Source organism: Canis lupus, chromosome 32, assembly GCF_011100685.1.
Source record: "Canis lupus familiaris isolate Mischka breed German Shepherd chromosome 32, alternate assembly UU_Cfam_GSD_1.0, whole genome shotgun sequence".
NCBI classification, from domain to species: Eukaryota; Metazoa; Chordata; class Mammalia; order Carnivora; family Canidae; genus Canis; species Canis lupus.
In genome coordinates, this window is record NC_049253.1 from 22,524,545 (window position 1) to 22,538,601 (window position 14,057).

The 14,057-nt window shown below is 36.4% G+C and overlaps 1 protein-coding gene across 19 annotated transcripts in view; it reads right to left on the reverse strand.

Annotated features, from left to right (window-relative positions):
* Positions 1–14,057, reverse strand: part of PDLIM5 (PDZ and LIM domain 5) — a 217,666-nt gene that overhangs the window by 109,563 nt on the left and 94,046 nt on the right. For 3 of the 19 annotated variants that reach the window (XM_038582118.1, XM_038582117.1, XM_038582116.1), the window contains exon 1: positions 7,941–8,128. The exons of 15 other annotated variants lie outside the window; for them this stretch is intronic. The gene's annotated coding sequence lies outside the window, so the exon portion shown is untranslated. Of the gene's footprint in view, positions 1–7,940; positions 8,129–14,057 lie in introns of those variants that run through there. One more of the 19 variants, XM_038582115.1, reaches the window with a different exon arrangement.

A 14,057-nucleotide genomic window follows, 5' to 3' on the forward strand; every position in this document is an offset into this window, starting at 1 on the left:
ATTCCTGTCAAGTGTAACCACTGTCCACATAGTTCAACTTCTGGGATCAAGAAAGTATATTTAAATAGATTCCCATCATAATGGGTGGGGCACATCTAACTCAACTGTGAAAAGACACATCACACAATCACCTTGCTGGTGATTACATGGCCTGGGGTCTCTGCCTTCTTCCCTTCTCCTCCTGCTGGCTCCCTCCCTCTCTCCCTCCCCCCACCCCTTTGTCCCTGAAACAGCCCTCCAGCTTGGGGTGGCTTGCTAGAATAGGCATCAAGGTTTCAGGTTGCAGCCTGTGGGACTACTGCTGGGTGTGCAGGGGTGCTCCAGCTGCACCCCCGGTTTCATTTTTTAAGTCTTAAATGATGCCCTCCCCCCTCCAAGCCATCATCCTTTCTCCACTTCCCATGACCACCCTCGGCTGAAGCATAGATTGTAACCCCCTCTGTTACCCTCTGAAATTGGCCTTTGGTGAGGAATTCAGGGCTTTCCCCATATCTTCTTTCCCACTTTAATAGAGAGGTGTTGCTTTTTCCTTCCTCCTCAAGTCCCTTTTTTGCACCATCACCACCCAATACTTCCTTGCTTTGTCCAGAAGCCATTAGGTAAGGTTGGAAAAAGTCTGACTTCCCTCGTTTAGTTTGGAACCACATTTACTCTTCATTCTCCACCAGCCTGGGAATGAATATTGGGTCCTCAGCCCTGCCACCCTCTGCTGTCATTGTCAGCTGATGCCATTTTTTAGCTCAGGTTTTGATAAAGTGAAAAGAAGTCACCAGGGGTACTCAGACCTGCCATTTCTCAAAGTGCTCGGTGGTAAAACTTGGAGAAAGGCCACAGAAGACACTTGTAAGCACACCACACGATCCCTCTGAATGAATTGTTTTCTTTTCCTGTAATTGCTTTTGCTTTTAACAATTGAAGAAGTTTAAAACAGGGTTCTCATGTGGTCATCTTACAATCCATTTGGGTCTAGGTTGGAATCTGATAACTGGAACAAAAAGAACCTTGGATTCGGTGCATACTTTGGTTTTGGTGCCGCTGCATCTCATGGTCCTCAACAGGGATCGAGAAAGAACTTGGTGTGCATAGCAGATCCCCGAAATTGGTGGGCTTGACTTCCTGGCAAATTGCTGTGGTTTTCTACTTTACTGTTCAGGACCACTAAATGCTGAGATGTTGATGCATACCAAAATAAAAGCAATTCATTGTGTTCTCAGGGTTTTTTGTTGTTGTTGTTGTTGTTGTTTTTAATTTAGTGTTTGTGTAAAACACCTTTTGAAGCAGCAACTATCAAGTCTGAAAAGCAATCGATGTTTCCATTAATCTTTTTCTGGGGGATACCTTAGTTCTAAGGATTTAACATCCTGTAAGTAAAGTTGAACATAACAGTATTCCATAAGCAGCCTTTTTATTGTCAGACCATTGCCTGATTTAATATAATTTTTAAAAAGTATGCATTAAAAAATCATTAATTACAAATATCAGAACTATTCTCATTTACCCCTCAAGAACAGAGAACTACTGTTGGATACTATAGAATTTGAAAATGAGAGTTACAGAATTCCAAACTTTTATAGTTCCAAAATTAGACAATTATGGAACTGCAAGTCATCAAAGTTTAAGTCAATCTGTGGTATCTCTGTGATGGATATTTTGAAGTGGGCCAACTAAGCTAAAACACCACTAAAGATAATACCCCAAAGTTATTCTGAGAAGTGATAAGCTCTAGCCAAAGCCACATTGTTTCCTTACATCTTTCAGTGTGTGACAGCAGACAGAGCTCAAAATAATTTTGCAAGGACAATTGCACATGTTAAAGGCTTATTAACAGGTCTTTTAAATTTCTCATCTTCCATGATTCAAAGTTTTCACAAATTAGAATTGAAATGTTTCTACTAAATAGATAATGCATAAGCCTTTCTGAAATGTTTTAATTTTGATTCCAAATAAATGAAAATACAATGTATTTTATATAGAAAAATAATTTATATGCAATCATAGCTTAGAATAAGAATGATATTTAAAATCACAAAGAGGTCTTGAATCAAACCTTCTGAAATAAAGTAAGAAACTGTATTCAGGTAATAATTCTGTTGAATTATTATATAATTATGTAATATTACACTGTATAATTTTCATATATTTAGTATGTGTGTATTGTGTATATGAGGGATATTTTATCACTGATTCCAGCAGAGAAGCATATGAATAGAAGCTTTATATTCTGCAAACCCTTATACAAATACAAGGTGTTTATATCATTATCATTTCACCAAAGATGTAGGATTCTGAAGATTTACTGAAAAGTTTTAGAGTCATGATATGGATAAGACCTCTGCAGACTCCAAGCCTTCAGATCATGCTACAATTTACCAATCTCAGTTTTCCTAGGAGTTGTATAGAACTTGGCCCAGGGATGCTTACTAAATGTTTAAAAATGCATGAGTAAAAAGTAGCTGGCAAAAAGCCCTTCTTCAATAATAAAGAAGCCACCTCTGACAACCAGAGCAAATAAAACATAGCTGAGAAAAGTGACTCTTAATTTACCAAAAGAGAAGGGTGCTTTAATAGCTTTACAGCTTCTATGCAATGCTGATAAGTAACAGGTGACAAGGATGAAAAAGATTCCAAAATGAAATAGAGCAATACTAGAGGGTAATAAGCTCTGTTGGCAGTGATAAAAGAAAAAGAGCAAGGTGGCAAAAAACAGGCACAGACTTCAGAGAAAAGAACCAGAAAACACAAAAGTGAATCAAAATACTAAATTTACTTAAAATTTAATTAATTAATACTACATTTATACTAAATTTAATCTACATTTAAATTTAATACTACAATAGCAGTTTGACCATAGGGCATTTATGCAAGGTATGTGTGTTTATGTTTGTATGGTGTGAAGGAAGGGGCAGTCAGAAATAGGCAGTAAAAGGGAACTAAACTGACAAGTCATTTAGAGCTCATTTCTTTTTTTTTAAATATTTTATTTATTTATTCATGAGAGACACAGAGAGAGAGAGTGAGAGAGAGAGAGAGACAGAGACACAGGCAGAGGGAGAAGCAGGTTCCATGCTGGGAGCCCGATGCGGGACTCAATCCCAGGTTTCCAGGATCACCCTGGGCTGAAGGCGGCGCTAAACCGCTGAGCCACCCAGGCTGCCTGTCATTTAGATTTCAATAGTCCCTAAGAGCATCAAAATACCACACTAAAGAGGCATGTGTCAAACTAAGGGTACGGTACCATAGAAATTATGGACTCTAGAGCCAGGCCAGGTTCAAAATAAAGAGCTGCGGTTTTACTAAAGGGGTGACTTCAGGCAAGCTATCTAATCTTTCTTTTGTGAAAGAAAAGATTGTTTTTTACTTTGCTGTATAAATGATGAATAACATCATTTACTTCACAGGGAAGATGCTATGAGTATTATATGAGTTGATAAAAATAAATCAGGACAATGATTTAGCTATTATTTTTTAAAGATTTATTTATTTACTAGAGCACATGTAAGCGGGGGTGAGGGGGGAGCACAGGGTAAGAATCTCAAGCAGGTGCCCTGCTCAGCATAGACCTTACATGGGGCTTGAACTAAGGACTCTGAGATCATGACCTGAGCTGAAATCAAGAGTCGGACGCTTAACCAACTGAGCCACCCAGGTGCCCCGATTAAGCTATTATTAATTATGTGACAGATGTTCTAGTACATGGTTCTTGTCCTCATTTTCACCATCTTCCCATGCATCCAGTGGCAATATTATAAGAACGAATATTATAAGAAAAGTTTATTCAAGAACTGATCTACCATACAGATAAAATACAAAACTCTCGAGACTATTATGAATGCCAGTGGGTCTAAGTGTTTAAAATTCAGTTCAAACTAAAAGAAAATTTTTAAAGAAAAACTTTCAAGATTTTTCTGACATGGTCATATGTCCGAAACATAAGAAGCCCAATGAAAACTTGCAAGCACTGGAATAAATAAAGGTCAGTTTAAATTCTTATGCTCATCAAGGACTATCTCTTACTCTTCATGAAAACTTACACTGTGAGACAGAAGAGTAGGATGACAAAAAAAGTGCCTATTTTCCACTCTGCTAGTGTTTTGTTTTGTTTTTTAAATCAAAGATAGTGTTTTCAATCTTGGCCTAACTTGATGACATGTCAAAGACACAAAGTAATTGTGAAGAATTAGACTTTTTGAAGAAAAAGAAAGATATTTTGGAAATGTCTTCATTTCCAAACCACAAACTACTTCTAGAGAAGGGTATCCACGTAACGACATCCAAATGGCTCATTCTATCTTTATGGGCACAGGCAAATTAAAAGAAACAACAATAATGCTGATATTCATAACAGCTGGACTCAAAAGCTGGACTCAAGATGCATTCTGCTGACCCATGCCCTCCAATATCCATATGTGCTACAGGAGGAACAAAAGAGAAACAATGTTAATTGAGTGTACACACAACACTTTATCCAAACAGCCCTCTGACATCAGAAGGTTTGCTCCCCTCTAAAGATGAAGAATGGACATACCCCTGATACTATCAATTCCATTTCTGGATATTTATCCCACAGATCTACTCTCACATGTATAAAATGAAGCATATTTAAAGTAAACCATTATAACATTGTTAAGAGCACACTAACTGACCATCCATAGGAAATGGGTTCAATATATTTTGGTATATTAGTGTAATGGAATGTTATGTACCTATTTTTAAAATGAGCAAGTTGTTATTACTGATATAGAAAGATCCTCAAGGGATGCCTGGGTGGCTCAGCGGTTGAGCTTCTGCCTTAGGCTCAGGGCATGATCCCAGATTCCCAGGGTTCAAGTCTCACATCAGGCTCCTTGCCTGGAGCCTGCTTCTCCCTCTGCCTGTGTCTCTGCCTCTGTGTGTGTGTGTGTGTGTCACATGAATAAATAAAAACAATCTTAAAAAAAAAGAAAAAGAAAAAAAGATCCTCAAGATAAGCTAAATTTTAAAATGTTAAGTTAAAACGGAAAGATACAAGACAGTATGCACAGTATCTACCATTTGTAGGAAAAAGAGACAAATATGTACATATATCTTGCTCTTACGTGCATAATATACCTCTGTAAAAATATAGCAGCATAATGTCTCAATATATGAAAGAGAATTAGCTGACGAGAGACAGGAGGGAGGAAAAAGAATTTTCATTGCAAAATTTAGATTTCAAGCAATATGAATATATAACTCATTCAAAAAATAAACAAAATTTAATTTAAAAAAAAAAAAGAAGAAAAGAATTTTGCCTAATGCCCTCCCAATGGCTAGTAAATAGAAGAGACCTGAATCTTAGACTAACACCCAAATCAAGACTTTTTTCATTATACCATGGTGCCACATATAAACTGCATCTTTGGCACCTTGTAATAAATGTTACCCAAAAAGAATTTTCAGAAATGTTAAATAATACACATTCTAATACAGAAATAAAATGTTACCAGGATATACACTCAGTTCTGTCTGATACTGAAGCCCACGTGCTTTCCATTGTACCAGGTAGTCTCCTTCAGCTAAACAGAAAAATGCATCTAACCAGGAGATTCAGACAGTAATCATTTGCTATAGCCAAGATTTTTTTCAGAATTTAACTGCATTTCCCAGCTCCAAATTATTATATATATAATAATTATATATATATGTGTGTGTGTGTGTGTAGATTTTCAAAACCCTTTTCCTTCATTTAAATATTTTAGACTATCTAGATATGCTAAATCCCTTTAAGTGACTTCAATCATCCTTATGGTTTCATCAATGAGGCATAAAAGATTTCTTGATCTTTATGAAAATGTTGACAATACAGGTGAAGCATGCAAATCCCTGTTTCTAGAATAGTCTCCAATTATGAATCCTGATTTCTACAGAATACTTTTTATGCATTCTTCTCCACAAAAAGAAAAATTCAAAACTAAAGAAATATAAATACATATAGATATAAGTTCCTATTGTCAGAGCTCATGTCCATCCATGGCCTTTTCCAGAAATAATTATAAACTGGCACTCTAACTAGAAAATGAGAATGCATATATTAAAATAGAGATAAAGAAAGAACACAAAGGTCATTTAATAAGTAATCATATACTCTGTAAAAATCTCCTCACTGTACAGAAGAATAAAGCTTGCAAGCATTCTACTGTTTCAAAGTACCACCATGCAAATGAAGGTCAATTATATACATTGCATACAATGTCTTAACCTTTAGGTTAGAGCAAATATGCATAAAACGGATCTTTTCTAGAAATGATCATTTGTGGAAACCAAGAATGTAGGAAACTTAGAGAATTAAAGCAAAATATGAATTAAAAAACAAAGTGACCATCATTATGTACTTAGTGCCTTAGATGTCTTTTTCAAGCCATGAAATATTATCAAGAAAAGGAAAAGTTTAGGACTAGGTAATATATTTGTAAGTCAGGTACTCATTTATATAAGGAAGACAGTGAGACAAAATAAGAAAAGTCTGGCCAGCCATAGAACATCAAATCACCCCTGGGCAAGGTGACTGCACAGCAAAAGTGGTGAAATGAGAAAGACCAATTTATCTGTGAACTATACTAGGCTTAGAGGGAAGTGGGTGTGCCCTGAGGAAGATTAGATGAATTCCTAACATGTTTTTGAAGCAGAATGTGAGTGACTCACAGAGAGTAAACAGGCACTTTATATCTGATGTCTTTCAGTTCACCCCTTTCTTTCCTCTCTTATCTTCCCTTAAAAGAATGTCACAAAAACAGCCCAGTTCCTTACTCCTCCTAAATTGAAAACTGGGTGTATACAAACTCTTCCTAATGATCTACTAAAACATAGGCACTATCTCTCAGACCCCTGTTTTTGTCTTCCAAAGGGTAAGGCAGAGTGAAAATATCATTCCATCTTACTCCTATCCTCCCAGTAATAAATAAATTTATGTTCAATATAACATAATTGCAATGACCTTCTAATTGCAAAGACCTCTTACTTAAAATTTTGTGACAAATGGATTTCAAAAGTAAAGTTCAGAGTTTGGACTGAATGTTGGCTAGGAATTCAGTCGAGTGGTAAACATGGGCTCTCCTGGAATACAAATCTGGGTTCAAACACTGATACACCCATTGATGTTCATGCTTGTGTAAGTTATTCAACTTTCATTTCTTGATCTTTAAAAAGAAAGAAAGAAAGTACTCTTGTACCCACATACAAAATGCAAAAGAACAAATGGTACAGAAGACAGAAAAGACCAGGACACAACTAGAATCTGACAAAAATTAGACATCTCAAAAAAATGGCACTCTAAGTGGCCAGAAGTTTGACATACTATATATGGTAATGGTGAGAAACATAATGATAAGGATGGGAACAGAAATTTTTTTTATAGAAAGTGAACAACTAAAAGATTATTGAATAGCACTGTACTTCCCAGGACTGAGAAGGGGTGTCAAACACCCATTTATATCCTCCCAATAGTGGTCCCCAATGACTCCAGCATAGAAATTTTTTCTGTTGCTAGAAGTGAGGTCCCCTACAAACAGTACTAGTGAGCCACAAAGAAGACCCATCAACCAAGCTGACGTGAAGCCTGGAAGAGACTTCAATGTCACTTCGGAGAAACAGATGATAAAATAAATCATTCAGGCTTCATACCTCATGCAATCCTCACAGTTACAGTCAATTCGGTACACATAATTCAACACTTTAAGAAGGCAAGATGGTAGGCAGAATAATGGCTTTCCCACAATGTCCCTGTCCTAATCTTGAGAACCTGTAAATAATGTTAAATAACATGGCAGTGAAGAATTAAAGTTTCCTTAAACTTTAATTAAAACTGCTAATTAAAACTGCTAATTTTTTTAACTGGAATTAAAACTGCTAATCAGATGACTTTAAAATGGGAAGATTATCCTAGATTATCCAGTAGGCCCAATGTAACAACGAGGGATCCTTACCTGTGGAAGGGGGAGGCCAAAGAGTCAGCATCAAAATGATATGATGTGAGAGACTCCGTAGCCTTTAATGCCTTTGAAGATGAAAAGAATGGGAGCCAAAGAAAGCAAGCAGCCTCTAGAAGCTGGAAAAGGCAAAAGGACAGATTCTCTCCTAAAGCTTCCAGAAAGAAAACACAGCCTGTCAACACCTTAATTTTAGCTCACTGAGACCCATTTTGGTCTTTTGACCTCTATAACTGTAAGATAATAAATTTGTGGGGATTTTTTTTTCTGCCACTAAACTTGCAGTATTTTGTTACATAGCATTAGGAAACTAATACACGAAGAATTAAACTTTTAAAGACTTTTATGAAATGTTTTTAAAGAATTGAGGTATTTAATGTCAATTTATCTAGAAAATCCAGTTATTCAGAATTAGCCATGCCCTGAGGTTTTAGAGGTAACTGAAGTTTTACCACTAACTTTAGATAAATGCTTTTTCCCTTACGTCTAAAAATCACTAACAGTAACTGTAAACCTAGACGTTACGATACTGAGATATAACCACAATATTAACCAGATGAAATTTCTAATATCTTAAATCCATTAAATATTTAGTTTTGAAAAAGGAATGCCCCTGTTTCCAAAAGGAATGCTAGCATTGGATATATTAAGTAAAAACTCTAAGCATTATATATACTAAAACATTAAAGTCTAAAATTTTGATATCCCCCAAAAAAATAAAAATAAAAAATAAAATTAAATAAAATTTTGATATCCCTGTTTTCAATGCCTCTTAAAGATTAAGTGTAGTTTTAGATTTTAAAAGCTACTTCAAATTATGATTGGAAAATATCAGAGAGGGTGACAGAACATGAGAGACTCCTAACTCTGTGAAATGAACAGGGGTAGTGGAAAAGGGAGGTGGGCGGGGGGATGGGGTGACTGGGTGACAGGCACTGAGGGGGGCACTTGACGGGATGAACACTGGGTGTTACACTATATGTTGGCAAATCGAACTCCAATAAAAAAAAAAAAAAAAGCTACTTCGGGATCCCTGGGTGGTGCAGCGTTTTGGTGCCTGCCTTTGGCCCAGGGCGCGATCCTGGAGACCCGGGATCGAATCCCACATCAGGCTCCCGGTGCATGGAGCCTGCTTCTCCCTCTGCCTATGTCTCTGCCTCTCTCTCTCTCTCTCTCTCTGTGACTATCATAAATAAATAAAAAAAAAATTAAAAAAAAAAAAGCTACTTCAAATTATAGATGGGAAAAAAAATTATAGATGGGATGTTATAAAATCAGTAACACCTCCATATGTTTTAAAACATCTTCTGATAACAGAAAATGTGTTAATATTTAATATCAGATTAACAATTAAACACTTTAATGTATTTCTCTAAAAAGTAAGAACATTAGCAAAATGAACATGTCTGGAACCTCTTTAGAGTAAATTCCAAAGATTTCCAAATGCTTTCATATAGTATGAATTTAAAAAGTAAATGCAAAGAGGAAAAATAGTATTTACATATATTTCTCTAAGTGACATGTATCCTCTTTTTCTATATGGTTACTTTCAACGTGAAACAATGCTGCTTTGAATAGAAATGTGGGTGTGTGCACATGGATGTGTATGAGGGTGGGTGTTTAGATAGGTATGGTAGAAACAAACAATTTTCTACTTCAGGAGGAAATTAATAACAGGGGCAGTATTAGTAATACAGTATCATCTGGGTCAAGATATTGTTAAAAATCCATCACTATATTCAGTTCTATGACAATATACTCCTCCTGAAGCAAGCATAATAAATGCTAATGGTGAAAACAAATTTTGCATCCATCAGCCAAATTATCTACACAGAAATAGAAAACAAGTATTTCCAACTCAGTTGGGCTTACAATTTCCTAGGCTTTTGCATTACGTTATCAACAGTTCCATTTAAGAGATTACTTTAAGACTATAGTTTTAGAGTTTTTATAAAATTCCAAGAAATAAGACATATTTTTTAAAAAATACTGTTTTCTAAAACATATGCTTTGAAATTTTTTCACTTGTCAGTAACTTAGGAAGACAAGACAATATTGACAACACAAGGGATCCCTGGGTGGCTCAGCGGTTTAGCACCTGCCTTTGACCCAGGGCGGGATCCTGAAGTCCTGGGATCGAGTCCCGCGTCGGGCTCCCTGCATGGAGCCTGCTTCTCCCTCTGCCAGTGCCTCTGCCTCTCTCTCTCTCTCTCTCTCTGTGTCTCTCATGAATAAATACATAAAATCTTAAAAAAAAAAACACACACAAGCAATCCTTTCATCAAGAAACAGATGAAAAATCTATCTATCTGACCACCATGACCTTATCAAATAGGCTTACACAACTGTGGAAAAATAAACAATAATAAGAATTACTGGGGCAATTTGTTTTATCCAGCATCCAGTATTCTCAACAAACATCTACTAAAAAGGACGACGAAATGAAAGATGGTCATGTTTCCTGTCTAGAAAATATTATTCAGAATTGGAGTAATAGTGCTCTTAAAAAGAAACAATGACCCCCAACCTTAACAAGAATGTCCCCTTAGGAAGGAGCCATCACTCACAGAATGCTGAAAGTGCAATAATTGGATGATGTGATCTAAGCAACATTCTTTCTTACAATTTTTCCCTTTTTGGTATGTGTGTCAGGCACTGGGTAAGAAGAATGATCCTTTAAAAAAATGCATAAACAACAAAACCAAACTGTGCTGAGGAAGATACCACAAAAAGGCAAAACAAATATTACTTGAGTTTTTAAAATGATACCATATATGTACATGGATAATAAAGGATACTGATGTATTAAAATTTTTTTAATTTAAAAGAGCAAGCGCCATCATTTGTGATATAAACTGTTTTAAAAAATGTAACTTTTATTACTAATTAAAGAGGCCTTAAATAAGCATGAAGAAATTCAAAGACATTGGAATTACATTTTCTAAAATATCTGCATGCTTAATTTGAGCAAACTACTTATTAAATGCCCAGGTTTAACTTTTTCAACTAAGGTAACTACTCTATAAAATAGGGATTCCTAATTTATGGGTAAATAAACTGAAGTTCTAAAAACTAAAGTAACAATGCTCATAATCCTAGAGCTAGTAAGTGATGAAGTCAGAATTAGAACTCTGATGTTTCAGATTGGTCTCACTAAACCAGAAAAACAAGTTTTTGCTGCTGTCAAAGTAGTGAGTTGCCTTTTCTCCTGCTGGAGTAACCACAGCAAGGTAACTCCAGTCTTTGCATCGAGAAAATTCTTCAATGAGTCTTATGCATACATTTCCCAAACAGACACTAAGCAACAAGGAGAAAAAATGTACCAGGTGTGAAATCATTCCTAATTAAATAAAGGACTAGATATCATACAGGCAATGCCTCAAAACAGATCATCTACAAACTGAGCAGAATAGATCAGTATGGCATCACAGTGTGATGGTAAAGAAGACAGCTCATAGTCAAAACAAATTCACTACTCACTCAATATCTCCCTGAGAAATGGTGATACTAATAGTATGCACCTAGGGGATCCCTGGGTGGCTCAGCGGTTTAGCGCCTGCCTTTGGCCCAGGGCGTGATCCTGGAGTCCAGGGATCAAGTCTCACATAGGGTTCCCTGAATGGGGCCAGCTCCTCCCTCTGCCTGTGTCTCTGCCTCTGTCTCTCTCTTTCTCTCTCTGTGTGTCTCTCATGAATAAATAAAATCTTAAAAAAAATAAAATAAAAAATAAAAGTATGTACCCGTAGTCTGTTGAATGGTGGTCCCCAAAAAGATATATCCATGTCCTAATACCCAGAACCTGTGAATGTTACCTATTTGGAAAAGGGGTCTTGCAGATAAAATAAGTTAAAGATCTTGAGAGGAGACATCTTAGATTACCTGAACAGACCCCTCAATCCAGTGACAGATCTCCTTGTAAGAGACAGAAGAGAAGAAGACATAGACATACAAAGGAGGAGGTAAGGTGATGATGAAGGCAGAGATGGAAGTAAGGCAGCCATCAGGAACACTGACAGCCACTTGAAGATGAAAGCAGCAAGGAAGAATTTTCCCCCAGAGCTTCCAAAGAGAGTATAGCCCTCCACCATCTTGATTACAGACTTCTAGTGTATTCAAAGTACCCCTGATCTTTAATATAAGTATACAATAAATATTAGCAATTACTATTAGTGAATTAATATATATGAGGGGCAGCCATTCTACACATTCTACGTGCAGACATCCACTTTTGCATTTTTCCAGGGTAGAAAATTAGAAAATGTCACATATTTCTTTCTTCACTGTGAAATGAATTACTAAAATATACTTTGTACTCTACTAAATTTATCTTAAAAATTAGCAACTGTAACCATTAAGCTTTGTTTCTAGGAAGGACAAATGATTTTCTTTTTAATGCTCTTCTCACTTCACTATTTTAGGTTAAAGCTAAATATACTAATAGCCTTGGGAAAGTATCATTCATTACTAACCTTTTAAATAGATTAAATAGGTTTCTCAGATCATTGGAAATAGTTAGAATTATAAAAATAGGGTGAATGGTTTAACAAAAAAAAAAAAAAAGGAAAAAGACTCAATGACCAAACACTGCTTCAGTCAGGGTGTAGCTACAAAGCACAATGAATTTTTCTAATCCAAGGAATGAGCCACTTAAGCAGTACATGTATACTGACCAGGTGCACCGCCAAACCTCCTCTTACCCAAAAGGTTAGATATATCATTGAAACCTCCCACCTCCTTCTCTACAGGACTACTGCCTACCAAATACTGGTAGGCAAATGAGAAATAAATATAAACACTTTCTAAATACAAGCTCCCTTTAAGGCCCAAAATGCAGGGTTTCTAATTTGTGTTCAAGCAAAGAGGAGACTCTCATTTTAAATTCCATCTCTGACTCTATTCATTTACCAAAACAGGAGATAAAACAGGAAGTAAGAGAGAATGGCAGGTCTCTCCCCTCACCAGGGCACCTGCCACGTATGAGGACAGAAGGTGAAGAACTGGAACTTGGAGACTATGACCCTGTAATGGCACAGTTTATGTAACTCATTCGTAATGTGGCCCAATGAGTATCAAGCTAGAGCAATCAGGCACCAACTCTAACTTCCAGGAGAGGAGTTGAACCAAATGGACAGAATTTGTATGCTCCATCAGCTCCCATTCCAAGTAGGCAGAAAAGATGTATGTGGATGTTCTATTCTCACTATGGGCAGAAGCAGTAAAAAGGAGAATGAATTACCTCACTCCCTAACTGGTAGCGGACAAAAGAAGGGGGCTGGATTTATAATCAAGATCTAAAAATGTACACATTAAAGTTATAGCTCCCCAGAGAGGAATATACCATGGGGGGCTGCTACATAAAACTGTTCTTGCCATTCTGTGGCTACAACTCAGTATAGTTTTATTTAGAATCACAAACTTGCACTCATTAGTCTCACTCATTTCTGCACTATTGTTTGCTTTCATCTCCTAATTCTTACAGTAAAAACATTTTTAGGAAATTTTCACCCTCATATGCAGTATTCAGTTCAACAAATGTTTTAGCACAAACCATGAGCAAGTCTATGGGAAAGACGAGAACACACTTCTATAAACAAGACCGGTGAGGCCTTTGCCCTTAGGAACTTATAGTCCAGTAGCAGATGTAAATGAGATTTTATATTCACTAATGAGATTTTTTCCCTCTTAAAACCAAAATGTTGGAAAATTTGGAAGGGGAACACATGTGTATGTTTTAGGGAACATTAAGTGTTCTATACCCTTAAATATAGAATGTATATGAGCTCCACAAGGGGCCCAGCTCTGATATTTAAGGAAACCAGGGAGCTGTAGACCTCACCAGCTCTGATAAATGTTATCTCGAATGGCTCTAGAACTAAAAATGGAAGATGAAGTATACAGTCAAATGAAACTGGCTCTCCCAGAAGTTTTTATCGTTCTGCTCACACTAACTTGAATTACAGGTTCTGTATTTATCTTACCTGTCACACTGCATCAAATGTCCCTTTATGGCCGGGACTATGTCTTTTTTTTTTTTTTTCCCCTGTAAACTGTACAGGAATTAATGAAGACTCACTCCAACTAAAAACCTAACAAATAGTCATTAAAAGAATGAGT